This window comes from Phoca vitulina, unplaced genomic scaffold (genome assembly GCF_004348235.1).
Source record: "Phoca vitulina isolate PV1807 unplaced genomic scaffold, GSC_HSeal_1.0 scaffold31, whole genome shotgun sequence".
Taxonomy (NCBI): Eukaryota; Metazoa; Chordata; class Mammalia; order Carnivora; family Phocidae; genus Phoca; species Phoca vitulina.
In genome coordinates this window covers 16,745,164-16,767,917 of record NW_022589734.1, presented here as the reverse complement: position 1 = coordinate 16,767,917, position 22,754 = coordinate 16,745,164, and positions in this window count along the sequence as shown.

Below are 22,754 nucleotides of genomic sequence, written 5' to 3'. Positions count from 1 at the left end.
GGTATTAGTTGCCCCAAATCCTTCACCAAATATTCCCCTAAGGATTTAATCCACTAATACTCACCATATTTGCAAAGAGTGGCATTCGGAGGGCATGAGCATCCAGCACAGTTCACCTCTACAGATCAGAAGGGGGTGTCTGGGTTGGGAGTAGGGAGGGCGAGTAAGAATAAGATTGGAGACCTCACAAATAGGCCCTCGGTGCCGTCAGGACTGTCCCAATCTTTAAAAAAAAAAAAAAAAAAGTTTTTTAATTCAGTCCTTTGAAACAAGTAACATGGGATGTGATTATTCATTTTGCCAGAGAATTCCTCCCTTAGATAAAGATCGGCTATCTTTTGCCTTTAAATGGCAACTCCCTGGACATACTTTTAAAAGGATTCTATTTACAAAAATTCTACTTCATCACATCCGTCGCAGAGAATGAAGCACCTTGCATCCCACAGAGGATCAGCAAACTGTTGCACGTAATGAAAGGATCCTCATCCCCCGCCTTGGTCCACACGCATCTGAGGATCTTTGTGTATTTTGTCACCACGTGGTGGGCGAGCACCCATGGCGGCTTCAGCATCGGCCTCTCGGACTAGCTCTTCCCTCGTCCTGGGCACTCGGCATTTCTTCCCAGGGGGTCCCTGTAAAGAGCTGGAGTCCCCTTTGTTCCGGACATCCCCTCGAACTGCCCAAGGCAGCTTTTAGATGCTGGGGCCTTTTCTGAGAGGGCTGGTGCCACCCTGAGGATCATCTTCCCATCTGGGGGGTAAGCTGCAGGGTTCCTGTTTTCTCGTGCAAGTCACCGTGGAAAATGCATAACTCGGTGTAGGGTGAAACCACATGGTGGGGGGTGGACTGAGCAAAGGAAGGGTGAGTCCAGCTTGTAAGCTCTTCCCTTCAGAGAACCTCCCGCCCCCATCAGTGGGGAGCACTGTCTCTTTCCACGTCCAAACCCAGCTCTGTCGGTGTGTCCCTTAACCTGGACGTCCCAACAATTCATTTCACACCTACTATCTGAAACCCCCATTCTCACTGAACCCTTTAAATTCCATTCGAAACCCCTTCCAACGTGCCCTTTTCTTTGCCCCCCCTGCGGCACACTGCTCCGAGGGAATGATTCTCCGCCCTCTGGCCTGGGCTATCGCTCCTGCATCTATAAATCGATCTGGTATTGCCAAACAGTGATGATTGGACACCTGCAAGCTCGAGTCCAGGGGAAATGAAGGGCTTCGCAACCTCAGGCCGGTTTAGTTGAACCCTCCCGCCCCACATCATACCACCGCATTTGGCCCCTGATTCTATTTTTGTACCTATCCCAGTGAACTGGAATTTGTATTCCAAGCCTCTCTCCCCTACTACTCCTTGAGGGAAAGAAATGTGTCTTATTTCTCTCCTTATCTTTAAATGTCGGATAATGCTAGTTACACTGGGTACTCCATAAATGTTCCCCAAATGGGTGAATGGATTATGTTAATCAGCTCTGCTCAGCAAAGGGGCTGAAAAAGAGATCCCTCTCAGACCCAAATCAGAAACCCAGTTCGGGAACCATTAAGAATGTGGATGTTTGAAGCAGAAATGAGCAGTTTCTTAGGCCGGTCCCCAGAGGGAAGTACACAGGAGGCAAAAGGGGCTGGCAGTTGCCCGTGAATATTGTCACCAAACAGTACAGGGCAAGGAGGCTGGGACAGGGCTGGGAGACTGACATGCCCCCTACACCAGGGCACCCGGCCATGGGGACCTGAAGGAAAGGAAGCATCAGTTAGGCATGCGCAGGACAGCACACAGCCCAAGGGTCTGAGGGAGGGTCCTTGGATGCACAATGACCTGGAAGTCAGTAAGTCTGGCCAAGCCCCGGGAAAAGGGACATGAGATGAAGGGTAGTGCTGAAACCAAAAACTAGCAAGAAGGGGCCAAAGGTGACAGAGGGTCCTCTGGTCCAGCACACTTCCTGTCTGTCAAGTGTTCGAGAATATGCAGTTCCTCCCGGGGGCCAGAGCTCCCGGGCCACTGACCCGGGGACTCTGGGAGCATCTTGAAGTGGGCCAGGGAGCACCAATTCATCTCCAAGCCAGAATCTCTTTTGCTAACCCCCCAGGAAAAGCATTTCCCACCACCACTGGTTCCCATGGTGGGGGTCCTGCATGCACAGCCCCGTATCACCTTTCTTGGAACTAGTTATACACACACATTCTTGGGCCCACCCAGACCTCCTGATCAGGGGAGGCCCGGCAACCGGTTTTTTCACCAACATTCCAGAAGATTCTGAAATGAATTCTGAGCAGGTTAGGCTCAAGAAACACCGTCCTTAGAGATTCTAATTGCTCTGGAAGCTTCATCCCCAGATGATTCTCCTTCACAGCCAAGGTTAAGAACAGTGGCTTATGGCTTCTATGAATTCGTGTAATTTGAAGCCAGTTTCCTCTTCTCCCCAGGCTTGTTACATCTTCTATAAAACTGGGATAACAGTATCTTATTTACCTCAATGCACGGTACTGAATTAGATGAGTTCTTGAAGTACCTTTCAACTCTAGAGAAAATGATTGCCTGGGTCCTTGAAAAAGAAAAGGAAAAAGTAAGAGAGAAACAGAGACAGAGAGGGGGGAGGGAGGGAGGGAAGAAGGAAGGAAGGAAGGAGAGTAGGAAGGAAGGAAGGAAAGGAGGGAGGGAGGGGAGAGAGAAAAAGAGAAAGAGAGAGGGGGAGGAGGGAGGAAAAGACCAGAAAAGGCTGAGGTGAAGAGCAAGCCAGCTAAGGCTCCTCAGGACAAAGCAAGCCTTCTAGAGGTGGCCATGGAATATTTGTAGCTAATCAAATACATGGAACAAGCAGCACTTGATATCTCTCCATTGGTAAATGGCTTTTAATGCAAGGACCGTTTCAAAACACTTTTATATAAAAATAAAAGACTTTTGCTGTCTGCAGTTTCCATAATGAAAACTATGCTAAAGCCCAGACCAGTATCAGACAAGGTGGGCCAGAATGCGACAGGCGTGGGTCTTTTTGAGATAACTTTAGTATTCCCTTCTTCTTTCTTCTTTTCTGTACCCCTACCTTCTAAATAGAGGAGAATTCTGGAAATCTGCTCTGTTTCCAGACAAACCTGGGACAAAATGGGACAACAGCCACAGGGCAGCCTAGGTCTGGGGGTGGGGGCACCACTGGAAATAAAAGCATCAGCAATAGATTCTTTGATGCCCCAAGAAGTTGAGTCCTGGCTGGGAGCCAGGGCTGCACTGAGAAGTCACTAGCACTGCCAGGAACATAGCGAGTGTCCAAGTTCCTGCATCCAGAAGGGGGCAAACCTAGAAGGAGTTGCTGGTGTGGATGAACCTTCAGGAAGCTGACCGTGCCAGGCAGGGATGATAACTAGTGTGGCTAAAAGAGGACCCACTTTGAGGACTGAATATAGATCACAGCTAGGGAGGGGGGTAGGGAGCCAGGGTTCAGTGCCAGAGAAGAAATGTCCGCTGCCAGGTCCATACACATAGATTATGATAGGAATGGTGCCCCCTTGAGTTGTGCAGTGCTCAAAGTGAACAGCTGCGCATGGCAGCACCACATGATAAGTAGGAGATCAAGAGATACCATTGGGGGTGGCCTTCTATTTCTTCCAAATAATGTCTTTTTTTCAGGGACTCTTATGTTAAAGACACCACACAAAGGGCATGAATGTAATCTATCTTCTAATTCCCTGTTCCTGTCATTTCCCTTACTTTTCTCACGAACTGGTTCCTTAGCTTCTCAAAGACTGACAGGGTAGCTGGGATCAGAAATAGGGCTGAGCATTAGCAAGAGCCATTTGAGAGTCAATTAGATAACCCTTTCAAAAATATGTTAACTTTGAATCAATTTGGCACAAATTTAAACTAGAAAGCTTGAATCTTTTCTGTTAATTATTTTGAGCCAGAAAGAAAGAAAGAAAGAAAGAAGAAAGAAAGAAAGAAAGAAAGAAAGAAAGAAAGAAAGAAAAAGCAGATGACAAGATCATTTTATTTTGCAAACTTCTTTTCAGAGAGGTTATGCAAGATCCCCAAAGTGTGTCCTAAATAAAATCTTGGCGAAAAATGAAATCTCTATCCTCATCGGGATAGTTACTCGTGAGCCCTGAGAGAATAGAGTCATTTCACGAAAGTGGCTTGGAATGTGTCTTGGCTGGAGATGGCCAAGATACAAAGAAAAAGAAAAACGTACCTGGCATCTTGGCCACATTCCCTCCTTAGAACAGAACTTCATTTTATGGAAAGACATAATTATCTCCCAACTCCTCCAATGCTGGCTGTCTGGCTAATTCTATAGAGACAGCCTATTTAAATGTTCTAGGAATGCCGTGCTTGCATATGAAATGCAAGGCCTCCCGAAGAATTTACAGAACGGTGGGGACTGTGGTGCATAATTCTATGGAGTGAATAGTTTGTCAGACCTAAAAGTAGGTACCTTTTACTTTTTTGTAATTCCATGCATATTTTAGAGACTATATACATTTGCTCGTTCTACTTATGGCTCTATCAAGGTTAAGGCAGAACTCAGCTTCTGTCTGCAATATAAGGAATAACTTAGAAAGCTCATTTGGTGAGTGTCCTGTTGTACATACGTATAGCACAGGGCCTTCAGGAGCAAGGGGTAGTGGGGGCAAATACCCATGTTTAGGCTCCGTGGAGCTAGGACACTGTAAACTCCCCAGATAGGGGAAGGCCTCCAGGGGGGTGGTTCTGACTTCCTGTATTAGTCAAGGCTACATCCCACCTTCCGTTGGCCCCAGTGGGTGGGAGACACAGAAAAGTTCCTCTGTGCGTTCACAGGGCAAGCTACGTTTGTACAAGTCCCTGTGAACAGGACCAGTGATCGTTTATGGACAACCACAACAGGATCTCCGGGCTGTCATCAGCTAACATCTGGTTCAGAAAGAAAGTTTGAGTAGCCTTAGAGCTACGTCTTCACGATGAAGGGAAAGACATATAAGGAATAGAGACCTCTACCCTGTTCCTGAGCTCAGTAAAGTCCCTCCCCTACTCAGACGTGGGAGTTACCCTGGTATGATTTTTGTGGTACTGGTATTACATTTTGAGAATCCCAGGAGAGGCCTTCATGTTTTCCTAAAAGCTTGTTGTGAGAGAGACAACATATTCTGGGGGCGGGGAGGAGGAAATCAGGTGATGTCCCAAGAAAAGGAAGAGCATAGGGGCGCCTGGGTGGCTCAGTCCTTAAGCGTCACCTTGGGCTCAGGGTTCTGGGATCGAGCCCCACATCGGGCTCCCTGCTCCGCGGGAAGCCTGCTTCTCCCTCTCCCTCTCCCCCTGCTTGTGTTCCTGCTCTCGCTGTCTCTCTCTCTCTGTCAAATAAATAAATAAAAATCTTAAAAAAAAAAAAAAAAAGAAAAGGAAGAGCATAGGGGTGAGGGTCTTGGGAATGCCGGAGAAAGCGGTAGAGCAATAAACTCGAAAGGGGCTCCTTGCTATTTCTTCTTTCTGACGAAATGAATCAATGCCTTTATTTTTTTTTTCCCACTGAATTTCAAAGCATCCCCCACGGATCAGCATTGGCAGAGGCCCTGGGCACATCCACATCTGAGAAGCACCTTAATTACAGTGAAGCTCGGCTTGCGGTGCAGCAATTTCATCCGCCTCCAATCAGAGAGTGTGTCTGAGTACAGAAAGCCAGGGAAAGACTCATCCTCGCTCGTCTGAGGATTGTAGTCAGGGCTAAAAATAGGTCCAGCACACACCAGGTCAGCTCGGCTTGGCCATTTCCGGGGGGGGGGGGTGCAGATCTCCTCCTCTCCGACCTGCTTGGGCCCCGCCGCACACCCACCTACCTCTTCAACGCAGAGCAACCGGGAGAGTGTGCGCTCCCAGCACTGCTCGCTCCAGCTCGGAACTCTGGCCAGGTTACTTAACCGGCTTGCATCTGTCTTATAATTTTGTTTTTCTCAGCATTGCTGAGTCCTCCACTGATGACCGTGTTTTTAAATAGGAAGCAAACTTCCTACTCCTAATGGATGCCCAGTTTGAGGATAAACGCACGTGTTCATCCAAAAGAGAAATGTCCCGGCTTGAGAAAGAAATGTTACCCTAGGACAGGGGCAGGCATGCTTTTTCCAGAAGGGGCCAGATAGTCAGTATTTCAGACTTTGCAGGCCATCCTGTCTCTGTGGCAACGACTCAGCTCTGCTGTTTTAGTGCAAAGGTGGCCACAGGCAATATGTGAATGGATCAGTGTGGCTGTGTTCCAATAAAACTTTATTTATAAAAACAGGCAGCCATTGGCCCGCAGCTAGAGTTTGCCAACCCCTGTCCCAGGCTATAAACTCCAAGAGAGAGGGACCAAACCCGTGATGTTCACCTCTATGTCCTACTGCTCAACAGTGTGCCTAGCACACACTTCTGCTCACATTCTGATTATTTCTGAGTGAATGAATAAAAACTCCAGAGGGATGCGTTTTTCATTTTTTTAAACATTGGACTTCGGCACACCTATTCTGACTGTGAAATGCACACTTCTAACAGACATGACAAACGAGTTTCTGGGAATAAGACACCATATCCATCCAAGGGGTTCAGGCTCTCCGCAAATAAGTGTTATGTCCAAAAAAAAAAAAAAAAAAAACCCACAAGAAACAAAAAAACAGAAGTGGCGATAATGACCCCTACTCCAACAATCCTGGGACTCAGATGTGGCACAAATGGTCGGCATCTCCTATTGCTGGGCAACCCCAAACCCAAGGAGTGTGACACCTGAAATCTCCACCGCTTTGTTCCCGGTCCCCTGTCCAGGTTCTCCGGGACTGGCAGCTCAGTCATGCGTCCCCTCTGGAGTCAGACAAGCTCATGGACACTGTGAGCTTAAGCAAGTGACTTCCTCTCTTTATGCTTTGAGCCCCACACCTGCAGAAAGGGGACAGTGAGGCGACTGTCTTCCATGGTTAAGGTGAAGATGATCCAAGATGATGCTCAGCATGTTGCCTCATTAACAAGCCCTCAACAAAAATTAGCTTTATTGTTTCTGGACCAGCACCTCGCTCCCGTTGAAGTCATTGCTAAGGGCAGCCTTGCCATGGTTTTGAATGGACAGTCACTGCCTAGGAAAGAAGGAGCCTGAGCGGGGGGTACTTCCTGCCGCCTTCCCATCTTTATCCAACTTCCCTCCTGCTCTTTCCCTCTCCCACCTGCTGGTTCGCACATCTGCAGGAGAGGACAGTGCTCTGAACACTCTGGGAACCAGGACATCCCCTGGAAGCTGGAAAACATACTCCTAAGTGTTCAAACAAGAGAGAAGAGGCGCGCTCTGACGCACACTTGGACAAGCAGCTGAGACTGGGGGAATGTGTCCTGCACTTTGCACACTCAGCTGAGCTACGAAAGACAAAGGTTCTATTCTTAGCTTACCAGGAGCAGGTTCTGAGGCCTGAAGCCCATCAGAGCTTCTCCCCGTGCCTCGGTCTCCCCATTTGAGGACAGGAAATAATAATTTTAGGACAATCTAGGGAATCATGAAAATGTAGATTAAAGCACTTTGCAAAACTAAAACGTGATTGTCGTAGGGCGGCATCACTTAATAGTCGTGATTACCTAGATAGCAGGATAGGATATAAGCCACCATAAGTCTAAAACAGTTTTAGAACAGCTCTGCCTGGAGGCTGAATGACCTCAGAGCACCTTCTAACTGATTCCCTAGGACTACAATACACCCTCACCCATGTCAGAATAATGCAGCAGGGGTGGGGGAGCGAAGCCCATCTGAATTACTGAAGAAATAGACTTTATTGCAACGGGTCCATCAAATCCAGCCCTTTTAGAAATAAAAAATGGATGTAGAATAACCAAATGTTCCTATGAGATGTTTGCTTGGTAACAGATAAAAATTATTTATAGTTGCTTGTACCTGAGGAGGTGTTTACAGAGAGTTGCAGGGGACTTGAAAACTGTTTATTCTCTTAATGTAAATTTTTGTCTGCAGTCTCTGGCCCTGATCCTGGGGGTGGTGTTGTTTTACTTTCAGTTAGGTGTAAAAAAGAAGCTAGGAACTCCTTTCCTTTGCTTAACAAGCCCTGTCTTCAGAGATATTGCAAACCTCAATCTAAATATTGCCTATCTAAATCACACAGTTTCAAATGTATGGGATCTGCATCCTTAACAGCTTGGGCCCCCAGATTGCCATGCAAATTCACAGAGTGCTGAGGGCTCAGGTCTTGGCCTTTCGGGGAACAAGTGCTGGTAAGCACGGAGGGACCTCTCGTTTGCCACCCCACCCTGACCTACAGTGCGTTTGACAGCCGGGCTACGTCGGAAAGCTTGCAAACCTCTGACCAGCTGGGAGATAAAACAAATAAAGTTAAAGGACTTACTAGCCTGTGTATGGATCCAGGCCCACGAGAACTTTAGTCAAGGTCCAAAACTTTCGGTGGGAAGTCGACAGCCAAGGGGCTGTGAGCAAGCTCACGTAGTTTATCGCTCCAATTGGGGTTGCCCCTCAGTGACCCGTGTATTGACGGGACTGAGGTTTAAGTAAGGGCAAGTTCAGAGCAGAGGTGCAAATTCCACCGGGCAACTCCCACTGCCCCAGGGTTGTGTGCTGGGGGAGAAGCGGGGAATGGAGGGGGCTGGCCGGGGCATGCTGAAAAGAAGTTCAGCCAAGAATCAAGACAGGAGAGGTGCCTGGCCAATGACAGTAGGGACCATCCAGGCTCCACCAGTCTGTCTGTCTGTCACAATCCTGTGACCCTAGCTCCAAGCCCAGAGCCCCTTGCATAGTTAGCCCTCAATAAAATGAATGAACGAATGAATAAATATTTGTTGCTTGGTTGAATGAATAGAAGTTTTCAGGCCACACAAAGTTATGTGTGGGGAAGTCTGGGGCAAAGCCCACTTACGAGGGTAGCGGCAGAGACGACTCGACAGTATGCATCCTTTCTGAAATTGCTTGCCTCCCAGCCCCAGGTTCCAAATGTCCAATATCCATCCCTCATTCAAAGGAGAGCCCGCCACGTTGGCTCTTCTGAGACGCGACCCTGTGATCTTTTTTAGGGTCTCTCCTCTTGCAAGTGGAAATTATCATTTTTTTTTTAAGTTGGTGACACACCAGGGGCAGGCAGGTTTGCAGAAAGTCATCCACTTTTTAGGATCAGCCAAATATTAGCTTGCACCCAGTAGATGGCACTTGGATAACGAAAGGCCCCCAACTCCTTGTGGAATTTGATAATGGCTTCTTAAATTCATTCAAACTTTTAAAATACGACGAATCCAGCCACAATCCATAATTGTGGTTATGGATGGTCAGTATTTGGATATAAACAACACCATCACTCTCTAAAGGCTCCTGATTTCAGTCTGGGATTCAGGAAGAGGAGAAATTTTCTGCGAGAATCTAAGGCAGGCAAAATTATTCCGAGTCCTGAAGAATCCTGAAAGAAATAAGGTCACAGGGCCTTCCCTGGTGCTATGATGTTTATGTTCAGTGATTTCGTTCTCTCCTATTAAATGTACCATCTGGAAGCAAGCTTACCATCTGGAAGGACGCGAAGTGGATTCCAGATGGATCTCCTTTTGATCCAATCGATATAGGCAGGAGAACACGGAGAACACGCTCTATTCTGTATTTCGAGTTGGCTGCTACATTTCAGAGCGTGGGCTAACAAACCAAGCCCCCTACGGACGCGTGGGGGCGCAGGCTCTGCAAGAACAAAGGGTGAGCCCCAAGAAACAGAAACGGCGGCAGAGAAGGGCCAGGAGGGACCGGTCAGAGTTTGAGGACACCCAAAGTCCTTGCAACACAACAGATCACTGCCTCAGAGGACGGTGGCATCATTTCAGGCTTTGCTTTGTTTTAACCAAAAAGGTCACGGTCTATTTTCACTTGTCTGGCACATTTGAGAGGAGAGGAAGACAAAAAGTGAAAGATGAGCTCAACCTTTTCTCCCTGCGGCTGCGCCAAGCTACTACACGCAGCATGCTACGGAGGATAGGAGATACGGTCAAGTGCAAGGTGCCTAGTGTTTCTTCTGAGCAACCCGGCCAGCAACCCCAGAGCCGAAACTGGAGAACTGAGATGCGATCACCTGGGGAGAAGCAGGCAGAGAAAGGCTCGGGAAATGTGAGCAGCTACTCTGTCCTGACGTGTGAATATGAATCTTTACCTCATGGGGTTGTTGGAAGGAACAAAAGCAGGCAAAGCACCTAGTAAAATGCCGAGCATGGAGTAGATGCTCAATCAACTGTAGGGTTGGTTTTCTTTCTTCTTTTTTTTTAAAGTTAAACAATGCCTTCCAGCCATGGTTTACAAAATACTTTTATAACACTCATCCATTTGAGTGTCATGAAACCTTTGTGAGAGTGGAAGAACTCTTGTCTCCATACAGTTTTGCTCACGAAGAAGAGAGTTTTAATGAATGGCCCAGAGTCGCACATCCGATAAAGGGAGATTTTGGACTTGGAACCAGGGACGTGATAGGATTCTCGCTTCAAATGGCCTTTCCCTGTACCAAGTGCATCCTCCTCTTTAGGGCTTCAATGCTTTTCCTTCCTTTTCCCGTGGATTTACTACGGTTCTGCATCTGTGATCTTAGAAAGGTGGTCCAAATATGGAGACTCTAATATTTTTTTCAGAGGTGCCTCATTTCCGGTTATTCTCAATGGCCATATATGACATCGAGTAAACCCTTCTGATTGTTTGGAGACACAGTGAGCTGTGTGTGAGTGTCTGTGTTTCTACTCTGGGCTAAAATACAGGCACTTAGCCCTGATATTATTCAGAAAGTTAGTAACCACTGCTGTAATTCTATGCTACCCATAAAATTTAGGATACTCTACATTTGGTAAATTGCACATAAAACAAAATATTTATGGTATTTAGTGTAGATGGATGATGGTGATACATAATCCAAACTAGGGAAAGATAAAAGGAAATACCCTAAAGAGGAAAGACAAAAGGTATCTTTTTCATGTCTTGTGATTATCCAGTGGTGGGTTATATGGTTCTAATTTGTTCCTATAATTTTACTAAAGACTTCTGGGTATTCTCCTCATAAAGCTCTATTTATGGAGAGCTTAAAACAAATTAAAAAGCGAACCCTTTTCAAGGGAGAATTTTCGACGTGGTTGGTCATAGTCTGATTTTTTCCCAAAAGATGGCTTTTTTCCAGGCCTGTTTAGCTATTGGAACAAACCTGGGTGCCTCAGCCACAGAAATTTATTTTGTCTCATAAAACCATTGTGGAATTTGCATGACATATTTCCATACCCAGGAGATGTTCATTTATTTATTTGTGTGTTTATTTATTTATCCAATCCTATTTCTGAAAGACATAATAAAAAACAGCAGATAACACCAGAGAGGTGTATGTTGAAATCGTCCTGTCTGGGGGTCCTTGGTGCGTGTGCCGAGGAACGAATGTGCCCAGTCTTTCTTGGCATGTGATACACCACAGGCTCTTTTCACAAAGTCAAGAGACCCAGAGATTGGTGGCTTCTGATGGAAAAAACACAGTTTGGCACCCACAGCTTTTCCTTCCCCGGGAGTAGTGGTTTAATTAATGATGTTGGAAGAGTAAGCTAAACACAGACACTGTTGCAGTAGGAATCGCCGCATAAAGGCTCAACCTAGGGATTTGGGCCTTAAGCCAACAGGAATTCAAGAGAAAAATGGCTGCCATCTGCCCAGCTCCTTTGGGGATTGCTGTGGCCAGGCGACTCACTGAGTGACGTTGGTGCTTGCCCTTCTCTTGTGAATGAATATTGGTTACAAGTGCTTCTTGATCTCTTGTCACCTCATAACACATTGCAAACAATATTTGAATAAGGACACTGGGGAGTATGAATGCAGTCCCAAGACCAGAGGTGCTAGTTCAAAGAGCTCAGTCCTTCCCCTTCTCCTCCCCATTCACAAGGGCTAAGGAGACTAGTTTTCTTTCTTCTTTCTTTCTTTCTTTTTTTCTTTCTTTCTTTCTTCTTTCCTTCTTTCTTTCTTTTATTTATTTAACTCCAGTGTAATTAGCATGCAGGGTTATATTGTTTTCATGTGTACAATATAATGATTCAACAGTTCTCGCCATGACTCAGTGTTCATCTCGATAAATAGACCCTTGATCACCTTCACCTGTTGCCCCTATCCCCCACCCAACTTCCCTCTGGTGACCACCAGTTTGTTCTCTAGAGTTAACAGTCTGGTTTTTTTGTTTGCTTGTCTCTTTTTTATTATTGTTGTTCATTTCGTTTCTTAAATTCCACATTTGAGTGAAATCATGTAGTATTTGTCTTTCTCTGATCGACTTATTTATGATGAGGAGACTGATTTTCCTGGTGGTCCTGTAACCCACTCCTGGTACACTGGCGGCGGGGGGGGGGGGGGCAACTGCAAATTTGGGCTCCTGGGAGGAAGGAAGAGAAGACAAACATATAAATGTCTAACTACAATGCAAGTTAGTATTGGAAATACTATCAATAATCCCTGTCATTATCATGTTTTAATGATTCCTTTCAATTTAAAATAGATACTAATCTTGAGTAAAATATGGTAAAATATATACAAATCAAGTGAGAGAGAGGAGACACAAAACTGCCTCTAGCTACCCAATCAGTGATAGTTTCTTACAGTTATCAAGACATTCCAAAGTCTGCTCTTCAGCTCTGCAGATTTGGACATTTCATTTTTTTCAGCATATCCAGATGCTGGAGGTCTGGTTCACATTAACCAACCTCATGAGAGACGGATGCATAAACCATAACATCAATTTAAAAGTTTTTTATGGAAGTTATTTTTTCTTATGGATTAAAATTTAAAGTTTATCATCTAGATCACCCACTTCTCAATGTCAGAAAGGTCCATTTGTTTTTTTTGTTGTTGTTGTTGTTTTTGTTTTTGTTTGGGAAGCACTGAATCAGAACAAAAAGAGATGGCTGGATTGCCTTCAGAGATACTTTATCTAGGCCATGGATGGACTATCCTTGCCTTACCATAGAGTACCCCTCTGTAGTCATCATGATGCTCATTACTTCCAGATCCAGTGTCTCAGTCCTTGGATAATACTGAATAAACACAATTTTTACCCTCTAACTTCTACTTTCAAAAAATCTAAGCAGGCCATATTCTATGGTACAATATAACTGATCAGCTTAGTAAAATCACACTCTAGTCACGTCCCTGAAATTATAAACATGTCATTTTGAATGGTATCGATGGTTTTTCAGACCTTTTTTCTTTATTTCTTCTTTTTTTTTAAAGATTCTATTTATTTATTTGACAAAGAGAGAGAGAGTGGGGGGGGTGGCGAGAGCACAAGCAGGGAGAATGGCAGAGGGAGGGGGAGAAGCAGACTCCTCGCTGAGCAGGGAGCCAGATACGGGGCTCAATCCCAGGACCCTGAGATCATGACCTGAGCCGAAGGCAGATGCTTAACTGACTGAGCCACCCAGGCGTCCCCAGACCTTCTTTCTTAAGTGATTCTTACAGTTGGCCCTATCAGTTCTGTACAGATTCTGAGTGTTTTCAAGCCCGATATTTTCAAGTTCAAGGGGACACCTTCCTTCATTTTGCTTCACCAGCATCCTCCGATGATAGGTGATGAGAAAGGATAATAAGATCCGTGTTCACCTGAACATATGTGGGTCAGTACTTTCTAATAAAAATTACAGAAGTTAAAAAAAAAAACTCAGCTATAACTATAGCTCCTTATTTCAGCTTACTTGGGGAAAAGGCTAACTTCAATTAACAAAAGTCTTAATCACAGCTTTTGGTTTTTTTTTAAGCTCTGATTTAATGAAAAGGAGTCTGAATTAGAATGAGTTCTCTATTCTATCTCCCTCCTCCATTCATTTTGGCCAAGACCACTAACCTCTCCAGGTCTGTTTGCTCATCTGTTTTAAAAGGAGACTACGGAGCCAACGTGCCTCCAGGGACCCTCCCCGTGTTTACTTTCTTTAATGTGTGTATCTGCAGCTTTCAAGAAAAGAACTGCTGTTTTCAGGCCAGTAAGAGTACCCTGTACTAAGTCGATGATCCTGCCCCAGTGAAACACAATTTTTCATCCCTGAAACTCTCAGAAATTTAATGACAACAGAAACAACAGACATTCAACTTCAAAATTAGTTCTATGTTTTCCTTTAAGAATATACAGCATCTCTGGGGCGGCTGGGTGGCTCAGTCGGTTAAGTGTCCAACTCTTGGTTTCAGCTCAGGTCATGATCTCGGGGTCCTGGGACAGAGTCCTGCACTGGGCTCCCCACTCAGTGGGGCTTCTGCTTGTGGATTTTCTCCATCTCCCTCTGCTCCTACCCCTGCTCACGCTCACTCTCTGTGTCCTCTCTCTAAAAATAGATTAATTAATTTTTTAAAAAAAGAATATACAGCATCTCAAGTTGGGCTTGAATGAATGTCAATTGTTCAAAACCCTTTATTGACCCCCTATTATTTCCTTGGGTTTGGGAGGTGAAGGGAGATCACAAAGGGAAGACAGTGTGGTCCCGGCCCTCAGAGCTCAGACTCAGCAGGGTACACTGCACATGCACAGCTGCTCTGTAAGTTGGTACCAAGTGGGCCAATTTATAATGAAGCCCCCTGACAAAGCACCCAAAGGATGAAGCAATTAACTCTGCCCAAAAAGGAAAAGGGAAAAGAAGTCTTCCCGGAGAAAGTGACATGGAGCCAGGCTTTGGAGGACCAAGTAGAGAAAAAGAGTAGGGTTGGAGCATGGGGCAGGGTAGCCTGGAGAGTGAGCTGGGAAGGGGAAGTACTGTCCAAAGATGTCGCTGGAAATGTGAACAGGAATATGAATGAGCTTTGAATGATACACAAAAGCATTTGGACTTCATCTTTAACCAAGAGAGTTCCATGATCAGATTAGGACTTTGCGGCAGGCCAAAATATTGTGGAGGGAGGTTCTGAACAGGGAAAATCCTAATATAATAGGCCAGGTGGCAAGGAATGGGGGCTTGTGCTAAGATGGTAGCAAAGAGATGGATTTGGAAGACATCGCAGAGGAAGAAGAACCCACAAGAACTTGGAGGCTAATTGAATGTGGGAGGTCCGGTAAGGGGGGTATGAAGACAAGACTCAGTTTTTTTATTAGACTGGTGGGGCCCAATGGGCAGGGGTTTCCTTTATGCTTACAGACACTGATATCCTGTGCCATACAGAGAAGCAGCGCTTACAAAAGATGAGGGAACTTCCGACTTGCTACATTTGGATAATCTTAAAGGCTCTATAAATAAAACTCACAAACAAAAGGATTCTTCGTGTCTACAGACTTTACATGACAGTGAGATATTAACAACATAAGAAAATCAAAACGACCTGAAGAAATGTTGAGCTTCAGGGAAAACGTGGGTTTGAGAGCTTGAAGTTATATTTTGTTTAAGGTTATGTTTGCTTGCTTTGTGTGTGTCATTTTGGGGTGTGTGTGTGTGTGCGCTTAGTGTTTTTCTGCACGCTTCTTTGTTTGACTAAGACATTGTTATTAACTTAAAAATGGAAAAGATGCAGTAATACCACAACAGAATATGACAGATGTAGGAGAAGCAAACACTAATATGCCCTCTTGCCCCAGGGAAAATTACTACAGGGCAAGTATACAGGAGCATGAGGTAGAATATTTTGCATTTTTATACCCAAACAAGATGCAAAAGAGACTATTTTAAAATTAATGTTGCCACTGACATGTAATAAATGATCCCGTAAGTGACTGTTCTAAGTGATTGTTCTAACGATCTTTATTATCCTGCTCAATCTCACAACAGTGAGGATTATTGTTTCTATTTAACAGGTGAGAAAACTGGAGGCATAGAGAGGTTAAATAACTTACCCATGACCATGAAGCTCATAAACAGAAGGACTAGAGTTTGAGCCAGGCAATCCAATCCCAGTATTTATGACCTTCACCTCTCTGCTATGTTACCTCCAGTTAAATACGACTAAATATTTTGCAATATTTGCAATTAATACACAATTAAATGTAGAACATTTGCTGACATGGGGAAGTATACAACATAGTATTTTGTGAGTAAATAAAGTTGTGAAACTATGGATGGCACGGCATCATTCTCTTAAAAATTACATTAATTAGACATGCATACACATTATAGGCATAGAAAAAATATACATCCATAGTTAAACAGTGAGTATCTTTGTGTGGTGGAATCATTGGTGATTTTTATTTTCTACTTAATAATTTTCTACATCTTTCAGATTTTCTAAGATACATTTAAAAATTGTATTTGAATTTCCAGTTGCCAGTCCAACCTGTAAAGAGCTTGAAAGTTGGGGTGCCTGGGTGGCTCAGTCGTTAAGCTTCTGCCTTCGGCTCAGGTCATGGTCCCAGGGTCCTGGGATCGAGCCCCGCATCGGGCTCCCTGCTCGGCGGGAAGCCTGCTTCTCCCTCTCCCACTCCCCCTGCCTGTGTTCCCTCTCTCGCTGTCTCTCTCTGTCAAATAAATAAAATCTTAAAAAAAAAAAAGAGCTTGAAAGTTGTCACCCCTGTCCTCACAACAAAAAAGAAGTGGAAGAAGCTAAAATTCAGTGGCTCTTCTGAGATCCACCAGAGAATTGAGGTCACAGAGCAAACTGCAGTCCCCCAAACTGGAGAGACCAACAGGCAGACACCGAGTATCACAGCTGACCCGGAACAAAAGTCCACAGCTGGAGGCAGTTATCTGTAGGAACACTTGAAACTTGACACATTGACAAATAATTGACAAATTATTGGAGGCTCAGTGTATCTCAGTTTGGGGGTTAAGAACTTCTACCCAGCCCAATCCTAGAGGGGGTCCCCCCACCCTACTTTCCTGAGTTTTAAACTCCAGGAGCCCTACCAGGTCTGCACGGGGAGGCTGGGTGGAAAATCCCCTCAGCTTCTGGTTGGGGGTTGGGGGTAGAGACGTAAACACTTTGAAAGAAACCCAAAGCAGCCTGCCCTCAAGAGAAACTGTTTAACCAAATGTAGCCCACAGGGGTTTTACAGAACAGAACCAACCCCAGGAAGGGAAATACCCAACTCCAGGCCCCTCTAGCCTTTGGCATGGGGGCAGGGAAATACCCAGCTCAGGCTCCCTGGAAGGCAGACCTCATAACAGGACTGCAGAACACTGTCCCTGCCCCCACACCTTGCCACCACATCAATTAGGGCTTCTGTTTAATAATGGGTGATCACAGCTAGAAGACCTGCAAGCCTCAGACCCTATTGAAGGAGTCTCTAAGAAAAACCCAAAGACAACAGGGCAGACAAAATAAGACACCAGAGAAAGCTTAACCCTCTGACACGACAACTACAGCAAGGAGCAAACACAGCCTAATTGCTGGCCAAATGCACATAAACCCTCGTGTTAAAAGTCTAACCGCCCCCGTTTCTTCCCCCCCATAGATCATGTCCAGCTTTCAACAAAAAAAATTACAAGGCATAGTTTGAGGCAAAAACCAGGGTCTGGAGAGACCAGGAAGCATCAGAACCAGACTCTGACCTGACAGAGAGTTGAGAATGATCAGAACAGGAATTTTAAAATAACTGTGATTAATATGTGAAGGACTCTCACAGGAAAAGGAGAAAATGTGAAAGAACGTATAGACAATGTAAACAGGGAGATGAAAACTCGAAGAAAGAATCAAAAGTTAAGCGCTAAGGATCAAAAACACCATAACAAAAATGAAGAATGTCTTTGATGGGCTCATCAGGAAACTGGACATGGCTAAGGAAAGAATCTGTGAGCTTGAAGATATGTCAGTAAAAACTTCCAAAGCTGTAATGCAAAGAGAAAAAAAAAATTAAAAAGACAGAATAGACTATCCAAGAACTGTGTGACAATTACAAAAGTTTTAAAATAAATGAAGAGAGAATGCCAGGAGGAGAAGAAAGAAAGTAACAGAAAAAAAATTTCTTAAGTAATAACGACTTGAGAATTTTCCAAATTTAATAATAGACCCCAAATCACAGATGCAGGGAGCTGAGAGAACACCAAGCAAGAGAAACACCAAAAAAATTGACACCTAATACATATCATGTTCAAACTGCAGAAATCAAAAACAAAGAGGAAATCTTGAAAGAAGTCAGAGACTTTTTTTTAAACTTACCTATGTACGAGCAAGGACAAAATTATATCAGATTTCTTTTTCAAAAACCATGCAAGAAGAGAGTGGGGTTAAATATTTAAGATGTTGAAAGAAAAAATCCACCAACCTAGGATTCTCTATCCAGTGAAATGATCCTTCAAAAAGAAAGAAGTAATGACTTTCTCAGACCAATAAAAATTAAGGAAATTTGTCACAAGTAGACCTGCCATGCAAGAAATGTTATGAGACATCCTTCTGAAAGATTGAAAATGACCTAGGTCAGAAACTTAGATCTGCATAAAGCAAGAAAGACCATCAGAGAAGGAATAGATGAAGTAAGCCAAGAGCCTATCCTCACACTGAAGATGCAGGGGCCCAGAATCACCTACCACTGTCATCGCTGCTGCCAAAGTCAGAGCTCTGTGACCACAGTTGCTAGAATTGCCTTGCCCCAGTAGGCTCCCAGAAGCTTCTGGAAGCTTCATGAGAAGCAAGAAACAAAAAAAATGGCTGCTTCTCTCTTTAGTTAATCTCCCATCAGTCTCCCACAAATATCCAGAATGGTCTACTTTTTTGGCTATCAGGCACCATCCTCACCATTCTACCATATAACAAGAATGGTAGCAACATCACGTGTCTGCCTAGCCACATACAACTATTTCTGTTACCATGAAGACACCCTCACCCTCTCCCTAAAAAGAGAAAGCGCAAAATCCTATCCGCTACCATAGCCACATCTGGGAGATATTAATTCTGCTTCTAGTTCAGCCACAGTCCTGACCATTATGTTCTATAATCGAGAGACTAAATTGTAAAGTTAACAACCACCAACAAAACTGACTGAACTGTAGCTCGATTGACGAATACAGAAAAGAGGGAAGACTCAAAGAACCACCAACATTCTGTATATAAAATAGGAGAAAGAAAGGAGGAAAAATATTGGTTTTATACACGTAAGTATGGTGGGTTGAATTGTGTCCCCCCAAAAGACATGTTCAAGACCCAGCCCCCAGTACCTATGAATGTGAGCTTACTTGGGTTATCAGGGCTTTGAACACGTAATCAAATTAAGATGAGGCGGTGCTGCATGAGTATTGGTCTAGACATACACGGAGGGAAGAGGCCATGTGACATTGGAGAGAACTATGAATCAAGGAAGGCCGAGGATCACCAGGAACTACCAGTAGCTGGGGGAGATGAGGAAGGACCCTCCCCCGGAGCCTTCAAAGGGAGGATGGCCCTGCTGACACCTTGATTTCAGATTTCTGGCCCCTGAGACAGGAGCAGTTGGGACACAGCTGGGCATCTGGATCCTCTCCCCTGGTTGAGCCTCACTTGGAGCATTGCTTTATAAGAACCGAATTGTGCTTTTCCCCCCCTAATAATACACTATATCCTGACTCCATTCTTCAAATATGCATCTAATTTTCAGGTAAATGCTTAGCAACTGTGGTATTTAGAAATTTAGATGAAAATATTTAAATGGTTTTTAAGAGTATTTAATCCTCTCTATGCATTTATCTGAACCATGAATTGTTTTGTTGGGTCCCCCCCCCTCTAATTCTTACCTGTATTAGTCAGGGCCCCAGCAGGAAACAAGTGATTCCCTAACTCTGGGATAATTTGAGGAGGTGTGTGCGGGGTGTGGGGAAAGAACAGGGATAGATGGCATAGAATCCTGGGACCCATTACAGCACAGCCATCCCAACCCTGGGACCAAAGGGACACATGACATTTAAATGGAAGAACATATCTTAGAACAAATGTTTGGATTCCACCATGAGTAGAATGCAGGGTGCTGGATGCAGGGAATAAAGTAATAATACATGCTCTCCTCCCTCCTCGTGGGACTTTCCAAGCAGGTAGAAGACAGAGACACTCAGCAAATGACGACACAAATTAGTATCACAGACAGTGGGTGAGTTCCATGCATGAAAAGAGGAGGAGGCGATGAGATACTTCAGCTGAGATGCAACCTGGTTCCCACCAGCAGGGAAGGCTTTTCTGAGAAAGTGATGCTCAAGCTGAGATCTGCAGGATGCAGGGGAGTTTCCAGCTCCAGGAGTGGGTAAGGAGGGACGCGTGTGAGAGAGTGGGAACAGTGCTGCGGAGGCTCTGATGTTGGAAAGGGTATGGAGCATCAGAGGCTCCAAGAGAAGCCCCGCAAAGTTGAAGCTCACGCTCACAAGTGTGAGGGGAGAGATGTGGAGCTGGAAAATGAGGAGGGACCAAATCACTCTGGGTCTCCAAGGTTGGGTTGGGGATTTGGAATCATATGAAGAGACCAAAAAAAAAAAAAAAAAGGATTTTAATGGGGATGCCAGGACTTGCCTGCATTTCTAAAAGATTCTTAAAGACAACGGCTGTATTTTGCTCATTTTCTAATCCTGTGTGGTAACCTTACACAGAATTGATGCTTAACATATTTATTGAACTGCATTTCAATTCTGTGAGAATGGTGTTTTGGAAATTGTGTTTAGTAGTAAAAACTAGGGGGAGGGAGTATGGAATTAAATTTGGGACTAAGCAGTAGTTGCTTCTTTCCAGAAATCTATTTTCTCTGATTACTATATGTCAGGGTCACATAAAATGAAAAAAGATGCTGTTGCTTAACACAACATAACATGAGCATGGAGAAAAAAGGTACGTCTCGTGGATACTGGTTAAAACCATCAGCTGTGAAATCAGACTGTATGAATCTGAATCCCACTTTACTTGCTGTGGGTCCTTGAGCGAGTTACTTAGCCTCTCTGGGCTTCAGTTTTCTTATCTGTGAAGAGAGACCATAATAGTGCCTAGTTCATCTCTTTGTTGCGAGATTACATGAGAATACAGTAAAAGCTTGTCGAAGACTGCCGGGCACCATTAAGTGTTCAATGAACGTCCCCTATTACTAATTGCATACAAATTTCATGGTGTGTATAAAAAGTTGCTTTCCCCAACTGTAAAATAATTTGCTGTTTAAGATGTTCCCATTCCTTGATTCTTAACAGTAGCTATTGTTTATGTGCTTATAATAATTATACAATGACAATATGACTTTTACAGAAATGTTTAATGCATCGGCGTTTGGTTGGCCTTATTACACCAAGTGATAAGATCTCTCCCCTATAGTAAACTGTGTTCTGATACATTCTGGATAATGCCCTTCGAGAAAAGCTTAATGCTAACAACACATAAACCCATAGCACGTCATTTTCCTTGATTTCCAGGTGATTAGAAGCGTTACTAAACACATCTGGAGTTCACATACAATCAGAGTCTTTATTTTTTTTTTTCCTCTTGCCCATACGTCAATTTGCAGAAAGCTGTGCATTTTAATATTTTTTTCTTCCCCATACTCCCCCCATATGTGTATAAGTGAAAAATCCACACATCAGTGCATAAACACTCACACAAATTGATTATGGAGGCTCAGGAAGGTTGAAAGTTATCCTTTAGCTCAGTAGACAAGCTACAAAACAAGATTCTAGTTCTCCCAGCTACAAAACAAGATTTCTGGTCTGTCAGTTTCATAAATCGTCCTCCAACTAGTCCCTGACAGATAAAGATCAAAGAACAGGTTAGCAATGAACTGGTTACAGATTAGAAATCAGGTCATGGCAGGCCCCACCGTTCCTTCTGTAACGTACCCCAGACGGGGACGCTCTTGCACATGGGTGCACATGCCCATACTTGTTGAAAGAATCATTTTTAGGAAGTAATGCTTTTCCATTTATAAAACCTGGAGAGAGGCAGCAGAATGGGTAGGCAGTAGTTCTCAACCCTGGCCACAGATCAAAATTACCTGTGGAGCTCTTAAAAATTTGCAGATCCCATGACCTCACTCTCTAGACCAATGGTTCTCAGCCTGGGCTGCACATGTGAATCGCCTGGGGAGTTTTTGAAAAGTAGGATCGCTGCCAGGCAGCCCCACCCCAGACCAATTGCATCGGAATCTCTGGTGGTAGGGCCTGGAGAGGCATTCCTAAATCAGCTCTCCAGGTGATTTCTAATATATAGCCAGGCCTGAGAACTACTGTTCTAGGTGGGTTGAATTCACTTATTCATTCAACAAACATGTCCTGATGGCTACTCTAGGCAACGCATTGCTAGCAACGTAGCAGTTAAAGAAATAAACATTGCCTGCTCTCCTGGGATTAGAAATCTGAATCAAAATCTTCAGAGTTGGGGCTTAGGCATCTGAAATTTCTAGAAGCTAATCGGCCAAGATTGAGAATCAGGGAGTAGCAGAAAGAGCACGGAGTCTGATAGCTGTGTTTGAATCTTGGCTCCTCTCCTTGGCTGTTTGATCTTGGGTAAGTTATGTAACTGTTCTAAGCCTCTGCTTCCTTATCTTTAAAATGGTGGAAAGCCTTCTCTTCTAATGCTGTTATGGGTTTTAAATAATAATTTTTGAAAATTGGTAGAAACCTCAGTGCCGTAGCTGGCTCCTACTAGGCGTTCAATAAATGTTAGTTTCCTCCCTTTGTTCTTAAAGCAATATGTGTGCTACGTACATACGATGCACAATTGAAATATGAGACACTGGCCCCAGCTTTCCAGGAGTTTATGGTGTAATAAACCATTAGCCGCCACATCATACACAAGCTATTCCTAGGTGTGTGCTGTCGGCTTCCTTTATTGCTGCAGGGGTTCTGAATGGAGAGAAATAATCACCGAAAATCAAGAGGCAGAGATTTCCTAAAGAGGAAGAATTTGAGAGAGGACCTAGCAGTGGGTAGATTTTGCCAGAAGAGGA